This window comes from Herpailurus yagouaroundi, unplaced genomic scaffold (assembly GCF_014898765.1).
Source record: "Herpailurus yagouaroundi ecotype Mexico unplaced genomic scaffold, PumYag 186, whole genome shotgun sequence".
In the NCBI taxonomy this organism is placed as follows: Eukaryota; Metazoa; Chordata; class Mammalia; order Carnivora; family Felidae; genus Herpailurus; species Herpailurus yagouaroundi.
The window spans coordinates 41,485,295-41,510,070 of NW_024412417.1; the positions used below are offsets into that span (position 1 = coordinate 41,485,295).

General features: G+C 51.5%; 1 protein-coding gene across 6 annotated transcripts in view; it reads right to left on the reverse strand.

Moving 5' to 3' along the window:
* The window catches only part of ZFAT (zinc finger and AT-hook domain containing), a 351,032-nt gene that overhangs the window by 224,858 nt on the left and 101,398 nt on the right, over window positions 1-24,776 (reverse strand). The window lies entirely within an intron of this gene.

A 24,776-nucleotide genomic window follows, 5' to 3' on the forward strand; every position in this document is an offset into this window, starting at 1 on the left:
AAATTTCATGCTATGTATATTTTGTCAAAAAACAAATGGAGTAAATCAGGTAAACGGTATATGAGACTTCTCACTACTATCTTTGAAACCTCCCAGAAGGTATTTCAAAATACAAAGTTAAACAAATAAAAAGTGGGGTGCCTGGGTGGCTCAGTCGGTTGAGCGTCCGACTTCGGCTCAGGTCACGATCTGACGGCTCGTGAGTCCGAGCCCCGCACCAGGCTCTGTGCTGACAGCTCGGAGCCTGGAGCCTGCTTCGGATTCTGTGCCTCCCTCCCTCTCTCTGCCCCTCCCCTGCTCGCTCTCTGTCTCTCTCTCCCTTCTCTCTCAAAAATAAATAGACATTACAAAAAATTTTTTTAATAAACATAAAAAAATAAATAAAAAGTACCATGGCAGACAAAACAGACCTCTGCCTACCAGTGTGGATCCTCCGGAAAGGACACTGAACTTGAGAAGCGGCGTGTATCCTGCCTGACGTATCCACAACCCCATCCAATCCCAATGAGAAATCTAGGGCTCAGGAGGGTGGGGTGAGGTGGCTGGGCAGAAAGGGGTCAGTCCAGGTCCCTGTGCCCACCTCTGTGGGATAGCGGAGTGATACGGGCTCTGAAGGGCTGGCATCCCACGTCTACGTCAAGCACCTTCCACCCCCGGAGCCCCCATTCCCTGTAGCCAGAGCCCCACCCAGCCCAACGCCGTCCATCTTACCCTCAGCAACGATGCAGCTGGGGACACAGTAGGCACTCAATAAATGTGAGATGAACTGATGATTCTAAACATGCTTAAACCTTTATCAATGCTCTCACAAGAAGACAAAATGCTACATTACTAGACTATTAGATTACTCTATTTAAAAGCTTTAGTTTAAGAAAAAAATCTCTTTCCTCTTCTGGGTTAGTATAAATCACCCTCTGCTTTGTAACTATCTTCTACTCAGATTGATGAACTTCAAAGAGAGTTCAACAGCCAAAGCTCAGATCTTATTAAATTATCTATCTTATGAAAACAGTAGGGCTGGAAAATTCTTTCAGTGTTAAATATTTTTGTTTTCTTGTTTTTCACTCGCCCTTAAGTTATTAAATTCGTAAGAGCTGGCAGCTTTCCAATAAGAGTGGAAATATTTTAACAACATAAAGCCAGATTGCTGTCACAGCCAATGTGATGAAAAAGGCTCATTGCGCAGCTTCGTACAATCAAAAATACCTCTTCCTTTTATCTTCAGGAAAAGAGGCTTGGGTCAGGACACGACATTATCTTCCATTTAGTTTATTTTACAGAACCTTCCACCAGCTGTGGATGCGCCACATACATCATCATCGTCACCACGATGACCGGGAACTTGCGGTAACCAAACACACAGGCGATTTGATGAGGAAGAAGGAAAAGACCAGGGAGCTAAAATCAATTAAACCCTCACCACCAGCCGCACCACGCAAGGCTCACGCTATACTTAATCTTTCAGCCATCCTAAGAAGTGGGTTCTATTATTGTATTTCCTCAAATCGAAGACAACACCCATTTTAAGAGGCACTGATACTTTACATTCCACTAAAAAAGATTAAAACGCTGCCAAATAAACTAAGACACACTGGTTTCTTATCACACAGGCTGTAAAACAGCTCCTGATTTTAGCGATGCTACAACGCGAGTCTTTGAGTCAACGGGACTCGGTAACACTTCCAGATTCCCACGGAAGCGCGGCTCGGTCTCAGTGCTGGGAGGGAGGGCGGGCGTGAGCCCAGGAGAGCCTGACTCGAGCCTCGCTCTTGTCCCAGCACCCCCAACACACCCTGGGGTTGGGGGCTCCACTTCCGGGCTTACTTCCGTGACAGTGTTTGAAACCCTGCTTTCCAGAAAGAGGACAAGACAAACATTTTCTGAATGCCAGCACTTTCGCACTCTGTCGCGTGTGATCCTGACAAGCAGGGCTGTCGCTAACAGACGCCTCCAGGAGAAAGGGGGAAAATGTACCCCTTCCTCAAGACGCTAGCTCCCCCTGTCAGAAAGTGGTCACAATATGCCGATTTTCTTGAAACGTGACACTTTCCTACCATTTGCAGAAAGGTGCCATAAGGAATACACAAATATATGAGGTGAATGAGTCCCCTTAGATGTGCTGCCCTGGTGCAGTGTGCAATCGACACAGCTGTACAAGGCGGCCCTGCTACGTGAAGACATCACTATCCCCTGTGACAGATAAGAATGCTATCACTTGTACGAGAGGATCAAATTCAGGCCTACATGGTTCCAAAGCCACTCGGTCAGTGCAAAAGAAACGGACAAATTAGGAAGGAACACATCTTGTACACGCATGCATGTGGGCATGTGTCTATACAGGAACATACTAACCACACGCCACAGGAAAGCATGTGGAGGAAGACTTCGCAGGAGGGGAGGCAGAGCTGGCCCAGGAGATGGTAGGACAGCGTGAGGCAGGAGAAGGGAGCTGCCACAAACGAGGACTAGAAGCCAGCCAACAGGGGCAGAGCACAACCCTTGAAAAGCCTTCAGAGTAGAGAGGGGGAGAACAAATGCAAGGTAGGGAGGCACATGAGGGTGCCTTTGGAGGCGGACAGCAAGTCCTGGTCCTCGGAAAACCCACCGGGGAAGCCTGCCCAGGAGTGGCGAGGCCACCGGCCTCCACGGCAGGAGGCCCGTCCGAGGGAGGCAGGAACAGCGAGGCACACAGACGGCTGCCCCATCAGAAGGGGGCCGCCTCCCAGCTCGAAGGGGGCCAAAAAGCTGAATCTGTATTTGGAATTTCTGGGGTTTTAAACACTGGCAACTGGATGAGATTTTCCTGCAAAAACAAAACAAAACCCAACCTGTGCAGGCCAAACAGATCAAGTCCGTGGGTTAGGCCTGTCCGGAGGGCTTCCAAATGCAACCTCTGAGAAGAGGTTTTCCGTGCAGGTAACCTGAGGGCTGCAGCCAGCCTGCCGGGGAAAGCCGGGGAGCCCTGTCCGAGGAAACAGAGACGGACGGACGGAGGCAGAGTGCGGGCTGCAGACTCTCTTCCTAACCAGCCAGCCCCCAATACCCAGGAACACTTCCTGGCTCTGGGCAGGCCGATTCGAAGGCCGGCTACCCTTCGTTTCAGAGATCTCCACAGTCGTGATCACACGGGTGAGCATCCGAGAAAGAAACGAAATTTTAAAAGCCCGCTTAAATGGGTATTAGAAATAAAGGGATAGTAAGGGACAAAATAAGGTCTCCCTCTTGGGGGGAGGTAGACATTGACCCCAGGCAGTTTGGGTCAAACACTGGCTGGAAGAAGCAGCGAGGCCACAGCTGCGAACACTGAGCTGAAGACACAGGACACGGGACAAAACGTTTCCCACGGCTGATGATTTGTCGATATTTCTCTCTGAGGTGACTAGACACGTGGCTGGCCAGGCAAGGGTAGACGAGACGTTATGCCTTATGCCTCTCTGCCATTCTCTCCAAATGAAACGTTAGGATGACAAAGAAAAGCGCACAGTATTCAGATAACAAAAAAGAAGAAAGAAGGAAAACAAAAAAAAAAAGGAAATTGGTTTAACCAGCAGAGCAAGACAGATTCCGATTCAGAATCAGTAAGAAAAAGGCATTCTCTCCACAAGAGTTATACCCAGCACAACACGAGGCCTGGTGGGTGTGGACAGCCCAGCCTTGAAGTGCCACATTCCAGAACCACACATGGGCAGGCCAGGTGCGCAGAGGGCCCGGGATCAGGGGAGGCCAGGCAGAAAAAGGCACCGGAGCTCCCAAAGCTGGGGGTTCGAGGAAAGTCCCCACGTCAGCCATGGGAAGGGGAGACACGAAGACTTCGTGGCCCAAAGTAGCACCCTCAACCTTCCCTGCCCAACCCAGCCACAGAATAATATTATACTGCCTCCTTCGCTCACACAGAGCTTCATGTCTGTGGGCCCTTGATCCTCCCCACCCACCCGTGAGGGAGCGAAGTTGATGCTCCCACCCCAATCGTCATCACCCTCATCATCCTCCTCCCCATCATCATCCTAATTTATGGAGGAGAAAGCAAGGGCTCAGAGAAGTTAGCGAGTTGCCAAGGAAACCAGCCCGATAAATCACCAGGTCAAAACTTGACCCACACCTTCCAACGGGCCACTCGCCTGGTGGCCAACATGTGCCGGGACAGCACGTTATTTCCTGTAACACGACAGCAGGTCACTGCGAGGAGCCCAAGCCCCGGTCCCCCACCCACAGCCCGCATCAAGGTTAGAGAGACACTTCCAACCGCTAATTACAACTAAGAAGAGGAGCTACACCAAAAGGGGGGACTTCGCCCTCTGCGTGTCTGTCATAATTTACTACAGCAATTCACTCCAGGGAGCGGCGAGCTGGAAAATGAGAGCTCCAGACGTGGTGCTGCCCACCCAGACCACACACTTAGTAAGCGTGTCCACTGCACGGTGTGGCAAGAGGTCTAGAACTAGGAAACAGAGGGCCACCACATACAGGACAAACAGCTTTGTTAGCAAATCACAAAACAGAAAACAAAAACATGGGTTGTTACCAACAGGCAGGAAACGAGTGGCCGCCATACACGTGCTAGCAGCACCCTCTGGTGGCCGATCAGGGCACTACAGCCTCCGTTCACGGGACGGAAGAAGTTGGCCATAATGAAAACGTGGCTAGCACTTACTGATCCCTAATTCTGCCAGGCACCGTGGTTTGCCCGTCACCCACTTAACCTGCACATCAATCCAGGGAGGGAGGGGCTGCTGTCCCCACTTTAGATGCACAAACTGGGCCCAGGGAGGTGACCACAAGGCAGGCGGCAGGTGAGCACACAGCAGAAGCAGAGCTCACCCCCACCCTAACCCCAGGCCGAGTGCCCACCCTAAGTGAGTCCCCATGTGACACTGCTGATTGTCCAGTGGGGGCTGGGTCCATCCTGGTCAGCCCAGCAGGTGAATCAGACCCAACTGCAGCCAGCCACGGATTCTCTGTCCTCATCACCATCAGCCACTGCCCACCCAACTCTGAATCTGCACAAAAGTTATTCTCATGTCTTACGGTGCCTTCCCATTTACAGCCACATTTCTGTGCAGCACTGATGCTGAGCCGGAGAAGCCGGACTCCGAGGACAGGCGAGCCTCCGGTCACACGAAGTAGAAAAGCAACATGATTCCTCGCACTCTCTGAGTCAGGCTGGGGTCACCCTTACTCGAGGTCCTGGGGTCGAGGCTTCTGGGGTATGGCGGGGTTCTGTTTGGGCACACGGCGAATTCGGTCTGTGAACATTTCCTGGAGCTGTTTGTCTATTCCGGACATAGCTTTCTACAGGGTGCTATACATCAACTTAAAAAATTTACACAGCACATTTTAAAGGTAAAGACGTAAGGTAAAACGTAGACTCTGACTCACAAGTGAATCTCTTATTTAAAATGACATGAGGGGCGCATGGGTGGCTCAGTTGGTTAAGCATCTGACTTCGGCTCAGGTCATGAACTCACGGTTCATGGATTCAAGCCCCATGTCCGGCTCTGCACTGACAGCTCAGAGCCTGGAGCCTGCTTCAGATTCTGGGTCCCCCCCCCCACCTCTGTCTCTCTGTGTCTCTCAAAAATAAACATTTAAGGGGCATCTGAGTGGCTCAGTCGGTTGAGTATTTGACCTCGGCTCATGTCACAATCTCACAGTTCGTGGGTTCGAGCCCCGTATTGGGCTCTGTGCTGACAGCTCAGAGCCCGGAGCCTGCTTCGGCTTCTCTGTCCCCCCTCTCCCTCTGCCCCTCCCCCGCGCATGCTCGGTCTCTCAAAAAGTGAATAAAGATTAAAACAATTAAAAAAATAAACACTGAAAAAAAAGTCTTTAACAAAATAAAATAAAATAATAAAATAAAATAAAATAAAATAAAATAAAATAAAATAAAATGACACATGAAGTGAGAGAGAAGAGCAGCCATGAAGCCCAGACCTAGACGTGAACCCACCTCTGCCCAAGCAGCCACGTGACCCTGGCCCCTGTGTGTACTTGGGCCAGTTGGGCTTCTGACTCCTCATCTGCTGTGGAGGGACCACCTCCACATGCCTCCACCACGAAGGCAACGTGCCCAGCTCGGTGACCGATACCTCGGTGACCAGCACGGCCCAGACCGATACCTCCAAGGGCAGCCGGCTAGTCAGGGCCTGCGTCCCCCAGCCCTTAACTGGCTCCCACCTCCAATATGACAGGTTCTATATAAGTCTCTGAATCTCTACAGGCTCGAAACAGAAGTGGCCTTCAAATGTTTTAAAGTGAAACCTGGTCTTCAAGCCTCCTCCGAAGGCTAATGTGCAGAGAGCCAGCCAGAGTCACCAGCCACCGGGGCCACAGTCACCAGCCACGGGGGCCAGAGCCAGGGAGGAGACAGCCCCGCCCAGCGACTGCCTCCACTAGGCAGGCCCACCACACCCACAGATGATCTCCAAGGTGCCCTCCCAGCCCTGAGGGTCGGACGGCTGAAGCTCCCAGTCGCGCAGGCGCTAATTTGTGGCATTATCGTCACGCGTCGCATAAAATGCTGACGAACACACCAGCTTCTGTGACTCACAAAGTTAACGTTTTTATTCAATGCAAGGGAGAAATCCCATGGGTGTTCCTTTGCTGAAAGTGGATTAACAAAATAAAATGAGAAATGCTCCGGATCAGCTATAATTAACGCTGGGCCAACAGTTGCTCTGTAATTTTATGCGTCCACATTTCTTCCATGTTGAAACTTGGCAGAATTTTTTTTAAGCTATTTTTAAGCACTCTCCGAGGGAGAGCCTTGGGCAATAGAGTACACGTACATTGAACATAATCCTATGTGAAGAGCTGGGCCCCTTCCTCAGGACGGCATCACGAATAATGTATGTGAACAGGAACCGCCCCCATCACCCAGTTCCCCACCTACAGGCCCAGCGCTATCCCCACCCCAGCTGACGGACGGGTGGGAAGCTCTGGGGAGGTGGGGAGTCCCCCGCAAATGACCAAGGCGGCTCGGGAACTCTCAGGCCACGCCCCGAAGGTGACCGTGTCTCTGGGATCGTTTCCACGTGAAAAACAAAATGTGCAAAATCTCACAGCGTGTTACAGTACATTTGAGCACAGTGATGCCCACGGCCACCGCCTACCAGGCCTCTGACTTTCCGGTGTTTGGTTTTTTGTTGTGTTAGTTTATTTTGGTTCCTTTGTGTGTCTGAGGAGCCTTGTATCTAACTTGTGAAGGGAAAGGGCTGCCTTAGGCCAGCTTTCAGCACTGGGCCTCAGGTCTGAAACTCTGGATTCAAACCCCACATCTCAGTGCAGCTTCAGAGTGGGTAGAGTCCCCCTCACTTCTAAAACCTGCAGGCACTCAGGGAGAAAAGCAGACAATCGAAGCTGCCTGATGACCTCGTAAGGACAATATGGGGGTGGGGGATGTGATCATGGGGTAAACAGTGGGAAAAGGGTTTTGTCGACAGCTAAACGGTGCAAATGCAGAACAGAACGGGCATCTCTTAAGTCCAGGGAAGTCTGGCTGGTTGGCTGAATTTACCGACCATGTTGTTGCTTGCTCTGCTATCCACCTACCACTGGCGGTATCTGGTAAAGAGAAGCCAGTGTGGGGGTCCTACATACACACACACATGCACGCACAAATGCACACGTGTGCATAATGTGTGTGCACATGCACACATACATGCACAAATATGCATGTGTGCTTAACATGCACACATGCATACACACACATGCATGAATGGACACGTGTGCATTATATGTGCACATACACACATAACACAGGCACAAATGTGCGTGCATATACACATAACACATGTGCACAAGTACACACGTATGCGTAACACACATATGCATATACGCACATGCATGCACAAATGCCCAGGTGTGCATAACATGCATTTGCATACACACATAACACACAGGCACAAATGCACGTATGGGTAGCATGTGTGTGCAATGTGCACACATATACACACATAAGATACATGCACAAATGCATGTGCACGCATAATACGTGCACATACACACATTACACACATACATACGTACCACAGATGCACACACACACACACACACACACGCTTCCCGTAGGGAAAGAAAAGACAGGCCATTCAGAAGTGTTCCGAGGAATGGATATAAACGCCACACACAGCATGAATGAGGACAGCGAGTAGAAAGCCAGGCTCTGAGAAGAGAAAGCACCACAAGGAAGGGGAGAAGGAAGGTGGGGAAACAGGGGAAGGAAGCGGAGCCAGAGTGTGAGACAGGCTGGCACTTGGGGGAGCAACGGGGGGCCCTGGGCGGCAGGAGCCCAGCCGGAGCTTCGGTTCCCACAAGAAGATTGCAGACCCAGCTGTGGAGGGACCACTTACTCGGAGGCCCCCAGACTCCTCCCTCTCCAACAGGGGTTCAAATTCTCCCCACACTTCCCACAGTGTCTTCCTGCCGCACCCCAAGTCCTCAGGGGAAGGAAGAGCCAGGGCCCCAGGGATGGGGTGATGCCAGGTCATTGTAGCCAGTGTATCATGACCGGACCTGTTTGTTTGGGGTTTTTTATTTATTTTGAGAGACAGAGAGAGAGAGAGAGAGACATGCGCACAGGCATACAAGCAGATGAGGGACATAGAGAAAATCCCAAGCAGGACCCACACTGTCAGGGCAGAGCCTGACGTGGGGCTCACACTCACAAAGTGTGAGATCATGACCTGGGCCGAAATCGAAAGCCAGATGCTCAATGATGGAGCCCCCCCAGGGGCTGTTTATTAACTGGGCATGGCCAGCCCTTGTCTCCTCACTCTGCCGCCCTGGTTATTTTAATTTTTTTTTTAACATTTATTGATATTTTGAGAGACAGAGCGTTAAGTAGGGGAGGGACAGAGACAGAGGGAGACACACAATCCAAAGAAGGCTCCAGGCTCTGAACTGACAGCACAGAGCCCAATGTGGGGCTTGAACTCACAGACCGCGAGATCATGACCTGAGCTCAAGTCGGACGCTTAACCGACTGAGCCCCTCAGGCACCCCCGCCCTGGTTATTTTAAACAACTGACTCAGTTCCTTCGGACATCGCTCCAAGGGTGCCGCCTGGCACACCACGGTGGAGATGCCACGAGCCCGGTCCCCAGTTCTGCAGTCTAGTCACACACCCCATGACGAGCAAACCGGGCAAAAACAAAGCCCTTAGAAAAGCTGGTGCACGCCCACCCCTTCTCCTGACTGGGCACGGTTTTGATTGAACACACACGTGATGCGCACCTGCCTGCACAAAGCGGGGTACGAGGGGCCGGGAGGGAGGGAGGCACAGAGCGGCTCTTCCAGGGCTCAAGCGGTACAATCGCGGGGGACAAGCAGGCTTGTACAAGCATGACCTCTTGGGCAGGCAGACGTGGCTCAGTGCACACACTCTGTGCCTACAACGTGTCGGGCACATTTCCCGCCCAAGGAGCTCTGGGATGGACCGCCACTCAGCCGCCAGGGCTCAAGACGCCCACCCAAGCCCACACTGTCCTGCAGAAACAGGGCCACTGGCGGGATCTCAAATTCTCCAGCAGCCACAGTGAAAGCACGTGTCTTCTATAATACAGTATATCCAAAATACTACCATTTTACTTACAATCCATTTTTAAAAGAGCAATGAGAAATTTCACATTCTTTCGTTTTTTCTTTTCGTACCACACCATCATAACCCGGTGTGTATTTTCCACTTTCAGCAGACCGAAGTTTGCACTAGACATGGATCCAGTATTCTCTCTGTTTCCAGAACACCAGGCAACTTTCCCACTGCAGGTCAGAGAACTGTGGCATGCATGCTCTACTCCCCCACGTCCAGGGGAACTATAGACGGCCTCCACCCCTCCCCCCAAAATCCTTGGGACCCACCGAGTTAGGAAAATCGACACAAGGAATTGGAAAATCTAGGCCTTGCCAAACAGCATCCCTGTCCACATCTTTACGGAGAGGGAGAAGACAGAGGGACGTTTTCATTACTGTCACAGGCTGCTCCAAGCTCCTGAGGTCGCAGAACCGGAGGCAGATGTGGGAAACATGCAAATTCAACTTCAAACTTTTTTTTTTTTTACATTTACTTATTTTTGAGACAAAGAGAGACAGAGCGTGAGCAGGGGAGGGGCAGAGAGAGAGGGAGACACAGAATCAGAAGCAGGCTCCAGGCTCTGAGCCATCAGCACAGAACCTGACGTGGGACTCGAACTCACGGACCGTGAGACCATGACCTGAGCTGAAGTCGGACGCTGAACCGACTGAGCCACCCAGGCGCCCCTTAACTTCAAATTTTAAACGCCCGCTTTACGTACTATGAAAGCCTGAGACCGGTCTCAGTTATGAAGTACTCTAAACCTGAAGATGAATTCTAGGAGAAAGAACTACCCTCCAATTCCCAGACGGGTTCAAGGTGTTTTCGAATTTCAGAACAGAGCTTTACATGAGGCAGGAAGAGCCAAGGGGAAAGGATTCTCCAAACCCCACCGGCTACCCACCCCAGCCTACCAGAATGACCTGCCCCACTGTTCCTAGTAACTAAGACATAAAATAAGTATTATATTCTCCAAATGCCTGGGCCATTGGGGGGGGAAAGTAATTGTAACTTACATTCATTACCTTCATAATACAATATTCAGTAAGTGCCTAATACATGTGACATACTATGCTAGGCATGTGTAGAAAGGAGTAAGGTACAGACCCTCCCGTTTTGTTCACGAGAGAATAATTTAAAGTCACTGTGGTTTTATTTGTGGCCTAATCGCAAAGAGTCTTGCCTTGGAAGGGACAGAGAGGTGCCTAAATTCAGCTCCCCAGCCAGTGTCCAGGAGACAGACAGCCCTACCTGACCCTACCCCTCAGCGTCTGGGCAGCTACCACTTATGTTTAGACAGCTGGGAACTTTAAGAAGTCAAGCAACTTCTTCCCAGCCTGGCTTCAGGTGGTGCAGCCTCAGGGTGACCCTGGCAAGGCCAGCCCCTCTGGCTAGATCTGAACAGGCTGTCAGATGTCCCCGAGGTCCTCTCCCCCGCAACCCTGGGATCCCAGTCCTTCAGCCATACCGGATGGGTCCCCAAGCTTGGCCCTGGCCAGGCCGGTCCTGCCCACGGCCCCAGGGTCTCTTAAACCACCTGCCGCAAGTCCAAACACACACATGTCCCCTAGGGGGCGATAAAGAGCAAAGGAGAACTCTGGCCTCCAAGAGCCGGTTCAGCGATGTGAGCTGCACATTCTACAAAGCGCAAAGAGCTGGCAGGTGCCTGGGATCTCGTCAGCAAACTGGTTTTGGTTCAAGCACCTCATTCTTCAAGTCTCAGCTCCAACCTCACTTTCTCAGACAGACTTTTCTTAAATCCCCTTCAATATAAATTAGGTCTCTGTTACTTTCTCTTGCCCTCCCTGTATTCATTCACCTTAGCAGCAATTACCACAATGCGTAATCATGTATTCTAATGGTGTGTTTGTTTAACTTCTGTCTCCCCTAATGGACTGTATTTCATTCAAAATACAGTTAAAAGCTTAAAAAGAACAAAGATCTCTACCTAGAAACAGAGAAATGCTACATTTCCTTTGTTGTGAGGGCTAGAACATTCCAGAGTGCTCACTTAGGAAGGCCTGAGAACAATGTTAACCAAGTCATTCTTCACTCACGCTTCCCAGCAGAAGGAGTCAGACCTTGTGCCGGGGAAGCAAGGCGAGCTTTGGGTGGGACAGACACCAGCCAACCCCTACCCCTCCGGGGGGAAAGCACTTTGCTTCTCTGGTCCTCCGACTCTGTAAAATGGGAACAAATGCAGCATTTGGAATGGTGGTCTTAAGAGAAACCAGACCCAGACAAAGGGCCTGGAAGTGAGATGCCCAGGGAAAGGCAGAAGAGTCCAGATAGGTGCGGAGCACCCCACATCCACCAAAAAAAAAAAAAAAAAAGCAGAACTCGGTCCTTGTACTGAAATACAAGAAATACACGCAACCCAAAAATTCACACACTTACAAATAAGCAAGTATGGGGATCATCCCTAAAATGAAATACAAACAAATGAACGGAAGCAAACTTTAAATGAGCAACTATAACTATGCGGAAGTGGGAGGGAAGAGCGGGGAGGGCGAACCCAAATCACCCGGGAAGCCAGTGTTCCCACGGTACGCCTCAGGTCAACGGGAAACAGTTCTAATTAAATACTGAACTCGAGTTAGTAGGCTTCTTTCCCAGAGACACAGGTTAGCAATTCGGAAACTATTTTTTGTACATCCTAGGATTGAGATAAGTAACTTGCTGTGGGTACTGGGAGGCAGTGTCTCGGAAGGGGCAGGTGCCGCTGGGTTGGAACTGGAAAGATCCGGAGATATGGACGTGAGTCGGCCATGTGTGAACTTCTGCGTGTCTGCATGCCGTGTGTGCAGGCGTGCGCCCATTTCCCTGCTGTGAAGCGGAGACACTCCAGCAATAATGAGCTCGCCTAGTCCCACATCTCCTTGTCCAAATACCAGTCTCCACCTCAACCATCATTCTCCTCTAGAAATAGCTGATTCCAGAGCCAGAAAAGGAATACCTCATCGGACAGAAACCAAGGAGGTTCTCAAAGAAAGAGGGGGCATGCCAAAGAGGCTCCAACCAGCCAAATATGGAGAAATGAAATCAAAATAATGATAAAGGACTGCAAACCACTGAAGAAGGAACTCATGAGTCCACAGTAATACAGACAGACAGATTTATTTAAAAAAGGAACTCTAGCTCGCAAAGAAAGACAACTAGTAAATGTGGAAGAAACGCTGGCATCAGAAACTCATCATCCGGCAACCATCAGTGATCACGGATTCTGGCAAGAAATCATCAACGGATGCTAACACCACGAGCGAGGGAAGTTTGAGGAATGAAGAGTAACACGGTAAGTATGCAGTCTCAAAATGTCTCATCACGAGACGATTACCAAGGAGAAGAATAGTAACTGTATCTCGAAAGAACCCGACCCCCTCAAATGGGCGTCCTGTCCTCCCGACAGGAGGGCTGAGAATTGGGCGCCCCTGCTGTGGCATCCCCCGTGACCCCCGTGCCCGAACTGCAGGATCTGAATGGAATCATGGCGAAACATGGCCCAAGGGAGGGACACAGGTTACAGAACAAGTGCCCCGCACCCTACAGTGTCGTGGGACACAAAGACGGAGGAGCCATCTTTAAAGGGTAAAGGGACACAAGGACTGAACGCAGGGCCTGAGGCAGGGCTTCCTTTTGCCTCTATTGAAAATTACCGGAACTGGTGAGCCTGAATTTCAGTCGGTGAAATCTGGACTATAAGCATCGTGTTCTCACTTTGATAATCATAAGGAGCTTGTGTGGGAGACTGACCTTGTTTTTAGAAAACAAACACTGGAAATCTTTAGGAGTGGGTGAAAGGGCACTACGTCTGCCACCCGGCTTCCAGTGTTCTAGAGAGAAGGCAGAGGGACAGGGCGGCGGGGAGGCTCATGACAGGCTCTGAGACGTCCTCAGTCAAGAAACACCAGTGATATTCACACGGCCGGTCCTGAACCACAGAACCCTCATTTCACAGCAGCCCTCTCGCCAGCTCAGACGGCACACGCCGGGCACAGTTCGGGAGCCACAGGGATGAGGCGTCACCAGGGCCCGTCAGGAACACACGCAGACAGTCGCCCGACTAATGGCAGTACTGGAAGAAAAGGCAGAGAAAGTGGGAGCGATGGAGAGCAGCCCCAGGAGGGGCAGCGGAAGGGGAACAGGGCACGATGCTCAGACCCACAGAGCAGGTTTGCTGAGGAATCTGTTTAAGATAGAAACAACAGGGGCGCCTGGTGGCTCATTCGGGTAAGCGTCCCACTTCAGCTCAGGCCATGATCTCACCGTTTGTGAGTTCAAGCCCCGCGTCGGGCTCTGTGCTGACCGTGCTCCTGCTCTCAACAGCAGCAGCAAAGAATGCCCTGATCACAACTGTGCACCTCACGGCCAACAATTCCAGACATCAGACATCCGCCCAACTCTCTCCTTCCTTGAGCCACTCTGGCCAGAGCCCCCGAAGGTCAATGGGACCGTCGTGTCCAGCCCAGGACTCTTCTCCCACCCAACAGGACCGGCCTCCTGAGGGCCGCCAGGGGTCAAGGGCACAGCGCCCTCCTGGCTACCCACTTACCCCAGACCTCGTCCCGGGACTCCAGCCAGGAAGCAGTCCCCATCCCTTCCTCCCGGCCCCTGCTACAAAAGCTCTCCTCCCGACCCGTGCCCCTCACCTGAGCACCTCTCACATGGCCTCCGACTAGAAAGCAAGACTCGGGAAAATTCAAAAGGAAAATTAGAGCATGATGACTTGGTTTCCTTCTAGAAACTGACAAGAGTAAGAAAGAGGGGGAGGGGGAAGAGACAGACAGGAGAAAAGCAGAGTCAGAGCCTGGTGTTCAGGGCTCCTGGCACCTCGGCGTCCAGAACCCCACAAAGTCCTAAAGTCCAGGCACCTGACGCGGCCCCCCACCCCTGGCCCCACAGGGCAGAGAGGAAAGCGAGGACAAAAGCTGGGTCTGCCGGAGCGCAGGGCACACCCACCCCAGGGCAAACCGCAAAATCTGGCAGGCAACGGGTTAAACGCTTGCCTAAGGATGCTTCTAGACTCTGCCAGAAAAGCAGGAGGACCCAGACTAGGAGGACCACGGTGCCCCTGCAGAGAGCGAGGCTGCGAAGCGCTTCTCACAGTGCAGGGACCGTAGCGGGGGGGAGCGGTCGTCCAAGGTGAGGTTCAGGTCCAGCCGTCACACAGCCAAGGTGGCAGTCGGGTGGCAAACGGAGGACCAGGGACAGCCTCTGAGGGTGGAGGCCAGCAGCACAGCCAGCTGGTATTAAGGAGGGGCTTCCCTGAGTCTCTGCTGAGCCCCTCGAAGCCCCCCCGTGCTCGGCTGGGCTTGCTTGCTCGGTGAGTCCTCAGGGCCCCCTCGAAAGCCCCGGAGTCAGCACCAGCCTCAGACCTCCCCCCTCATCGGACTCCACCCTCCAGACAATAAACTCCTGGTGGATGTTGAGCTCCCCCGGGTCACCCAAGTGCCGACGGAGGCTCCAAGGAGCCCAAAGAACCGTCACACGGTGGGGCGGAAAATTCGAAGCCAGGTCTCTGAGACTGCGAAGCCGGTGCCGTTCTCCAGAGCCTACATTTCCAGGGGACCTCAAGGCCACCCAAGCGGGTGGCCAGGCAACGGGATGGGGACCCCAGATTCAGGCAGCGGACAGGCAGGGCCAGGGAAGGCCGTCCGGGCTCAGCGCTCAAGCCTGGCCCCGGACCCCGAAGGCACGAGGCTGTGGAGGGTCAGTGAGGAGGGCGGGCAGAGGCTGTTCACCTTGCTGGGCTCCTTCATGCCCCCCTGCCTTCACCCCTGCTCTACACTCCCACTGTCCTGGCCACGCCTCCAACATCACCCTCAAGGCTTTCTGGAGCCCCTCACCCAACCCCAGGCAGCAGCGACCATGGCTCTGTCCCCTCCATCTACCCTGTACAACCTGTAGCACTTCCGGGGCCCTGCACAACTCAGTGACTTTATTTATTTTTGAAGGAGAGAGAGGGAGAGACAGTGCGAGCCAGGGAGGGGCAGAGAGAGAGGGAGACACAGAATCAGAAGCAGGCTCCAGGTTCTGGGCTGTCAGCACAGAGCCTAAAGTGGCTCGAACCCAAGAGCCATGAGATCATGACCTGAGCCCGAGTCGGATGCTCAACCGACTGAGCCAGCCAGGCGCCCCCCCAACTCCGTGACTTTAAACACGTGCATGCGGGTGTGTAACCATCACCACAATCCAGACACAGAACAAAGTTCCCCCAGGACTCCGCGGTCAATCCCTCTCCCTGACAGCTCCCGGTAACCACGGGCTGTTTCCTGTCCCTGTCGTTCTGCCTTTCCTACAATTTCTGAAACCTAGAATCACGCTCTCTTTCAATCGTAGTAAAATAACATAAAATTTATCATCTTAGCCATTTCTAAGGGTACCGTTCAGTGGCCTTAAGTACATTCACACTGATGTGCAACCACCCCTACCGTCTGTCTCCAGAGTTTTTCATCTTCCCCCAGTAACTCCCCAGTCCAACCTCCTCCGCGCCCCTGGCAACCACGATTCTACGGAACGTCTCTACGGATCTGACAACCCCACGTACCTCACACAAGTGGAATCACACTAGCCAGTATTTATCTTTCTGTGACTTGCTTAGTTCGCTTAGCATAGTCTTAAAGGTTCATCCAAGTCGTAAGGATGTGTCAGAATTTCCTTCCCTTTTTGAGAATGAGGGGCGCCCGGGTGGCTCAGTTAAGCATCTGACTTTGGCTCAGGTCATGATCTCGCGGTTCGTGGGTTCGAGCCCTGCGTCGGGCTCTGTACTGACAGCTCAGAGCCTGGAGCCTGCTTCCGATTCTGTGTCTCCCTCTCTCTCTGCCCCTCCCCTGCTCACACTCTGTCTCTGTCTCTCAAAAAAATAGATAAATGTGGAAAAAAATTTTTAAGAATGAATAGATTGCCTAACGTTTCCTTCTGTAAACACATCATAATTTATTAACCATTACGTTAGCTAACATTTTGCTGCCCTAAACAACTGTAATAAACATCTTTTAACACACACACACACACACACACACACACACACAGAATGAACAATATCCCGTTGTACGTACAGACCACATTCGGTTTAGTCATTCATCGGTCAATGGACGTTCGGGTTGTTTCTGTCTCTAGCCTACTGCCAATAATGCTGCTGTGAACATGCTGCACACACAACTTTCACTTTGAGTCCTTGAGTTCAATTATTTCAGGCATTACACAGAAACAGAATTGCTGGATCATAGGCTGGCCCTATTTTTAATTTTTGAGGACCCTCCATACTGCCGTCTGGCGTGATCGCCATCCCCACCAACAGAGCGTGAGGGCTCCAATTTCTCCTGGTCCTCGCAGTAGGTGGTCTTTTGTGTCTGGCTTCCTTCGCTTAACAGGCTTTTGCTTTGCTTTAAGATTTTATTCTTAAATAAGCTCTACCCCCAACGTGGGGCTCAAACCTACAACCCTGAGATCAAGAGCTGCACACTTTAAATTTTTTTTTTTAACGTTTATTTATTTTTGAGACAGAGAGAGACAGAGCATGAACAGAGGAGGGGCAGAGAGAGAGGGAGACACAGAATCCGAAGCAGGCTCCAGGCTCTGAGCTGTCAGCAGAGCCCGACGCGGGGTTCGAAATCACGGACTGTGAGATCGTGACCTGAGCCGAAGTCGGATGCTTAACTGACCGAGCCACCCAGGCGCCCCAAGAGCTGCACGCTTTAACGACTGAGCCGGCCAGCGTCCCTCGCTTAACACGTTTTGGGGATTAAGCAGGTTGTTGCCTGCATCAGTAGTTCCCTCATTTTTACGGACGAGCAGTATTCCATTGGACGGCTCTACCGCAGGAGGTTTAGTTATCCATCATTTGATGAGCATTTGGGGGTGGCTCCAGTTGGCAGCTGCCAGCAATAAAGCATGCATGTGGCACGTACGTCTGTGTTCGTGACACGCGGACACACGTTTCGCTTATCTTGGGTGATCACCCAGGAGCGGAACTACGGAGCCACCTGGCAAGCGGATGCCTGACGTTGTCAGAAACCCCCGTTCTCCTTCCAAGGCGGCTGCCCCGTCCTGCATCCCCAGCAGCGACGCGTGAGTGTTCGAGGTGCTCTGCTTTCTTACCCGCCCGTGGTATTCAGTCTTCTTAGTTTCGGCCACTCTGGTGGACGTGCAGCGGTACCTTGTTGTGGCTTTAAGCTGCGTGTCCCCAGTGATGGTGACATCCAGCGTCTTTTCCCAAGCTTCCTGGACACCTGTATCACTTCCTCCGTAAAGTCTCCCGCAAACCTTTTGCCCGTTTTGTAATTGATTTCATCTTCTCCATGGCTGGGGCTCCCTGAGAATAGGACTCTCGGGGCCCCTCGAGGCCCAGCTTCTGGGGGCATCACACCAGAGCCCAGTGGGGACAGTCAAAGGTGCATGCCTCAGCTGCTGCACCCAGCCCAGCCAGGGCCACGTGCACACAGTAGGACTGCATACGTGTCAGCAGTTGCAGGAAGAGGTTCCTCTTCTCTCTGGTGACCCAGATCTCCCCCAGCTGCCAGGCCTAAAGAGCAGACCCCGGACCTTCACCCACAGCCTGGCCCAGGCCCAGGTTCTGGAAGTAGGCAAGGTCCTAACAGAGCACCTGGAAGGAGACCCTCCAAGGGGTCACAGGCCCAAAGTATGCCCTGCTGCTGGTCCAAACGCTGGGTTACCCACTCAGCTCCCCCTAACAAGCCTGGGCCTCTACTTCCTCGTTTGCAAAGCAGAGAGAATGCGGCCGCTCCGCATGGCTTTTGTGCAGAAAAACTGTATCAGAGATGTGAAGCACCTGACTGAGCAGGTCTGCAGAAATGACTGTTATCATTACCAGATCCCATCTTATTCCCCCAGCAACTGCACGATTAATAGAGGATCAAGCCACTGTATCATGTTTTATTGTGGATTATTACACAAATATTACAAACCCCTCTCATTATGCATTTAATTCTCAATGACACTATTGGAACGTACAAGCCGGTCAGGGGAAGAAGGTGAGGCTTGAGAGAGGAAGAGTGGAATGGAAAACGAGGAGAGAGGGAAAGAACGAAAAGATGGATGGTGGAAGAAAGGAAAGTAACCTGCCGTACGCCAGGCGTGTTCCCAAACCTTCACGACAGGAACCACGTTTATACACAAAGAGACAGAGGCTCAGTGACTTGCCAGGGTCCCTGTCCCTTGAAGAGCAGGGCAGGACTTCCACCCACTTCAATCCCAGTGCCCCCACGCCCTGCATTACCGAGCCTGGCTCCCTGCCTGTGGCCAGGGGAGGAATGTCGGGGGCAGGGCTCACTCCCGGGCAGGACAGAGTCCCAGAGCCCCCAGAGGCTCCCAACACAGAGCCACAGGGCCCTCCTAGGGCAGAGCAACCAGGGCTGCACGTGACAGTCTGCCTCAGGGGACTCTTCAAAGTGGGGGGAGCAGGGACTCAGTCCCCAGGAAGGGTCTGCACCAGCTCTGCACCAGCCCCCCGGCCCAACTCAGAAATAAAAACAGGGAGAATTCAAAAGGCCTTCTCTGCACCACCACAGGAAGGAACTGAAAATCATGAACCAGCACTGCACGTACAAAGCCTGGGAAGTTTCACATCCCTATGCCTGGTAGGTTCTTTACTCCTCCTTCCCTAAAAGCAAACACAGAAGGAAGGCTTGTTGGTCTCAAAGGTAAAACCTAATCAATCCCCGGTCCCAAAGGTTTTCCCTCTCAGCTATTTCGCTGAACCTGCCCTAACCTCTATTCCCACAGCCACTGCCTTGGGGTGAATGAGTGTCATCAACCCTGGGCCTCACGACAAGGGCACCTAATGACGGGTCTCGCTCTGGCCTGCATTTTGACCCTCCGAGAAATGTCCTCCTTTATATTCTTTCTAACTTCAAAAACTGCTATACAGCTATGGTAATCCAGACAGTGTGGTACTAATGGAAAAGACCAGAGAGCTCAGAGATGGAACCACACATGATTTTCAACAAAGGAACGAAAATAATCCAATGGAGAAAGAAAAGTCTCTTCTAACAAAGGAGTCTGGAAACACTGCCCATCCACACTGGGAGGGGGAACCGGGGATCAGGATCCCTGCCTCACACCATACACAAACTAATCTGAGATAGATGGTACACCTAAACCTAAAAGAAGTATAAAGCTTTAAAAAAAAGATAAATAAACAAACACACCTAGGAGAATATCTTCATGATCTTAAAGTAGGAGAACATTTCTCAGAGAGGATACAAACAGTACTCCCTATAAAGCAAAAATAATGGTAACTCAGACTTTATTAAGATTACAAGCTTATGCTGAACAAAAGATAGTATTAATGAGATTAATAAGCAAGCAGAGCTTGGGAGAAAATATTCACAACACATACGTAAGACAAAGGACTCATTCAAACTCCCACAAGTCAACAATTAAAAAGACAAGCAACCCAATGCTTGAAATGGGCAAAAGATTTAAACAGACATTTCTTCAAAGAGGGTATACAAATGGCAGATAAGCACAAAAAGGAAAAAAAAAAGTACTCAGTATTACTGATCATCAAGGAAATGCAAGTTAAATGAGATGTTAAAATAGATCAAAGGAAAAAAAATTAAACACTGAATGTGGCTGAGCCTGTGCGGCAGGCGTATTTCTCCTACACCTGCTGACGGGGGTGCAAAATGGCACAACAATTCCAGGACGCTATTTGGACATTTCTTAAAAAGTTAGATATACCTCTGCCCTACAAGCCGGCCGCTCCGCTACCCAAAAGAAATGCAAATCTACGTCTACAAGAAACCTTGCAGAAGAATGTCCGTGGCAGCTTTTTCCCAACAACCAAAAACTGGAAATGAGCTCAGACGGTGATCCTATAAACAGGCTGTGGCACATCCGTACGATGGAATGCTAGTGGAAAATAAAGAGACAAAGCCCTGGGTCTCAGAAACTTTATGCTGAGTTGAAAGACACCAGATACCAAAGAATTCTCGCATATGCTTCAAAAAGTAGTTTATCTCTGGCAACATTACTCGGACCAGCGATTGCTTGGGGTGAAGGGCAAGAATCGGGTGGGAAGGGGCAAACGGCAACTTTCTGGCGTGAGGGAAAAGTTCCGGATGTTGTCAGGGGCGCAGGTAACATGGGTGGTCACAGCGCACACTTAAGGTCTGTATGTTCACTGTGTATTTCTGCACCTCAAGAACACTGACCTCAGGCAGCTGTTAACAGGCAAACTGGCAGGCCCCCTTTTGCTCTCATTCCCCAAAGTTTCCACCGTCAAGTCCCAACAGCTCTCTGCCCCTCCAAAGACCCTCACCACAGACCTCAAGCACCCGCAGCCCGGGCTCCCGCCCCAGTGCTCACCTAGTCACCCAGAGCACGCCTGTGGCTGGGTCACATCTGTGTCTCTGTACCACACAGCCCTCTGCGGTACCCCTCCGCTCACCCGGAAAGTTGCAGCTCAGGCACCTCCTCCTTCAGGAAGCCCTCCCAGAATCCCCTGGCTGGGCCGGGGGCACCCCTTCTGAAGCCCTGATTCTTGGGGCTCGCTTCCGTCGTAGCACCTGGCACTTTCTCCTAAGGGAACGGGTTTTCCAACTGCTAGGACTGCGTGAGAGCCTCAGAAGGAAACAGTGTGTCATACTTTACGTCCCCAGCTCCTGGCACAAAGTTGGGCACAAACATCTAAGTGGACCCAGGAATCCCCTTGGCAGGAAAAGAATTTTTAATTTTTTTAAATTAAAAAAAAAGGAGGAAGGAGGAAAAAAAAGGGGAGGGGGTGGAAGGAAAAGAAAAGGTCCTAAGGGGCAGAGAAGCAAAGAGAAGGTCTGACACGGAGAAGGAAGCCGTAAGGAAGGCACCCTACGAGGTGCCAGGACATCCAAGACCCCATTTCCAGAACACTGCTCCCAAAGCCTTCTGCTCCTTGTTTCCAGGGGCCGTGGCTGAGAGGTTCCCCCCACCCTCTGCAAAGCCAACAGCAGCTCCAAAGCCAGGCCCCCACCCTGCCCACCCCGCCTCAGCCCGGAGCCAGTCTGGGCACCCAGGGGCCAGATTCCAGAGTCCAAGGCTTTGCAGCTCCAGTTGTTACACGATGTGAAAGAACAAAGCAAAGTCTGTTACCAGATTTAAAATCCTTTTTACGTTAATATGCCGAGTGTGATCTTTTCACTAGCAAATTTGATTATATACTTTATGTTCACTGACAAAAAGAGAGGGACTTCAAATCTGTAATAAATGGTTAATATGTCTATGGGCTTCACTCACAGATTATTTTTTTCCTTTTATTTTTTTTTAAGTTTTTTTAATGTTTATTTATTTTTGAGAGAGAGAGAGAGAGTGAGACAGAGCATGAGCGGGGAGGACCATAGAGAGAGGGAGACACCGAATCCGAAGCAGGCTCCAGGTTCCAAGCTGTCAGCACAGAGCCCAACGCGGGGCTCGAACTCACGAACTGTGAGATCATGACCTGAGCCGAAGTCTCATGCTTAACTGACTGAGCCACCCAGGTGCCCCACTTTTTTTTTGTCCTTTAAAAATCAATCAAGGGCGCCTGGGTGGCTCAGCCGGTTAAGGGTCCGACTTTGGCTCAGGCCACGATCTCGCGGTTCGTGAGTTCAAGACTCACACGGGGCTCTGTGCTGACAGCTCAGAGCCTGGAGCCTGCTTTGGATTGTGTCTCCCTCTCTGCCCCTCCCCTGCTGGTGGGCTTTCTCTCTCTCTCTTTCAACAATAAACATTAACAAAATATGTTTAAAAAGTTAAAGCCTACTGAGCCTTTCCAACCACAACTGTTTTCAAGCAGCAAGGAGATAACAAACAACACACTAGGCTTTACAAGGGAGAGATGGGGTCTGGGTTGAAAAGGGATAAATACCAGAGTTCCACCAGCAGCCACAGGGCACCAGGCCCTGAGCAGGGGACAGGATTAAGTCTCCTTTTGCAGGAGGAGGGACAGCACAGGGGTTCTGAGAGTCATGTGACTTCCCTCAGGTCAGGAATCTGGCGACTAACAGATCTCGGGACCCTGTTCTTCCCACCCTCCCAATGGTTCCCGCTCCTAAGGTTGACACCTGCCCTTGAAAATTTTCAGAGACAGTGAAATTTTAACAGGATAAACAGCTGAGAACAAAGAGAAAACTTAACTCTAAGCTAAGTCCCTTCTACCTAATTAAATTGGCCCCGCTTGATGGGGAGATTTTCAGAGGCGGCAAGGAGGAAACTATCTATAAAAGGAAATGCAATTAAGGAGAGTCTTTTTCGATACACCTAATTGTTGGACTGCCCTTGCCCTAGGCAGAAACTTAATTCTACTTAAGGACAGCTATCTTTGAAAAGTTGTTACGTAAATTATAAGGTAAGGGGAGAAAAGAAACAGGAACCATTTTACCAGGTAAATGAGAAAGGCTGAGAAGGGAGCGATGTGTAATAGATCTGCAATTGACTGGGATGACAATCTCAGCGGGTGTAGACCAAAAGCCTGCCCAGACCACAGGCAAGTCCATCCTGGTAATCATCCTGCTATCATTTATTGTACTGCTTCCCCTAAATTAACCTAAAAACCAGGCAAAACAGGAAACTCTCTTCAGAAATTAGCTGATCATGAGGTGCCCAGGTGGCTCAGTCTGCTGAGCGTGTGACTTCAGTTCAGCTCATGATCTCAGGGTTCATGAGTTCAATCCCTGCATCAGGCTCTGCGCTGACAGCTTGGAGCCTGGAGCCTGCTTCGGATTCTGTGTCTTACTCTGTCTCTGCCCTTCTCCCCTGCTTGCGTACTCACACGCTCCCTCTCTCTCTCTTTCTCTCTCTCTCTCTCTCTCTCTCTGTCAAAAATAAATAAATTTTAAAAAATTTTAAAAAGAAATTAACTGATCACAAGTTGACATTGATACATTTAGAAACATGATCTCCTCTGTTTATTACAGCTGGAAATTGAAGGAAACTGCAACAGAGGCCCAGGTTTCTTTTCAAACACTGTTGGGTCAACTCCAAAACAGGAGACGTGGGCAGTTCGTTCTGTGCATCAGCCCAAGCGGAATTATTTGGGAGGCGACAAACCAAGCTGTCATCAGGTTAAGACAGCATGCAGGCGCAGTTCGGGGGAGCCTGACCCCACCACTCGCTCTGGGTCCACTGCACACACCCGAGGATCTGACACAACTACAGGATGAGGAGGGACCAAGGGTCTACGGCTCTCTACCCAACCCTGGCATGCAGAGAGTGGTGCCATGCAAGGCTCTGGCTTCAACCAAAGAAGCCGAGTAGAGTGCCCCGGGGTGCTGGCGGAGCGGACCCCATGGCCAGCACACATAAGCTCGGGTGTCTTCTCCAGGCTCAGCTGGGGACGCTCACTACCGATGCTTCCGTACAGCGGCCAGGCTCTGATGAAGCCAAGACTGGACAGTTGTGGAGCGTAAGCCCCTTGCCATGAAGTTTGCATTTCTGAAAGGTCACCGGGCTCGGCAAGGAAACAGGACTGGAAGAGGCAGATCTGTGGGCTCATTGGCTAAGTGCGGCCCGAGCACGGACCGGAGGCCAAGCACCAATGGGGGGACGGAAGTACAGCCTGGCAGGCACGCACGAGTCTGGATTGCATCCCAAACTGGAGGAAGAGGACTTAATTTTAAGGCCTCAACTCTGTCATTCTCAAGCTGTATGCAGTTGACCTCTCTGAACCTTTGTCCCTCATCGGCAAATGACACACGAATTAGAACTGCCCGGAGAACCGAGCAGCAAAAAGCCTGAGGTCAGCGCCGGCGTGTGGACCATGTTGTTAACCACAGGTGCTCAAGGTTAAGGGTCTCGTTAGATCCGACACCTACTGGGGCCAGTCTGCGGAGAGGCTGGTCCGGCGGCGAAGCCAAAGAGGGCTGCCTGGAGGAGGTGGCATTGGAGTTTAACTTCAGAGGGTGAGGAACAGGGCCCCTCAGGAGCTGGGCGGCAGGTAGCGGGCAAAGGATAATCTATCACTGCCTGCCGCACCGCTACCAGCAGCAACAACGCTACTCCCTGGCGTTTACGGCTCCCTCTACAGGGCACAAAGCTTTCCTGCAGCAGCTCGGTCGAACCCTGTCTCTACATGGGTCTAAAGGAGCTACCCATTTCACAGGGGAGGAAACTGAGGCTCGGCAAGAAGGAGGCCCCAGCCGGGCGCCGCTGGCCAGAGTTGACAGGCCGGGATTCGAACCTCCCGCCAACCAGGACGCCTGCGCTCCGTCTCCGGGGCGCGCGCCCAGCCCTCCCCGTC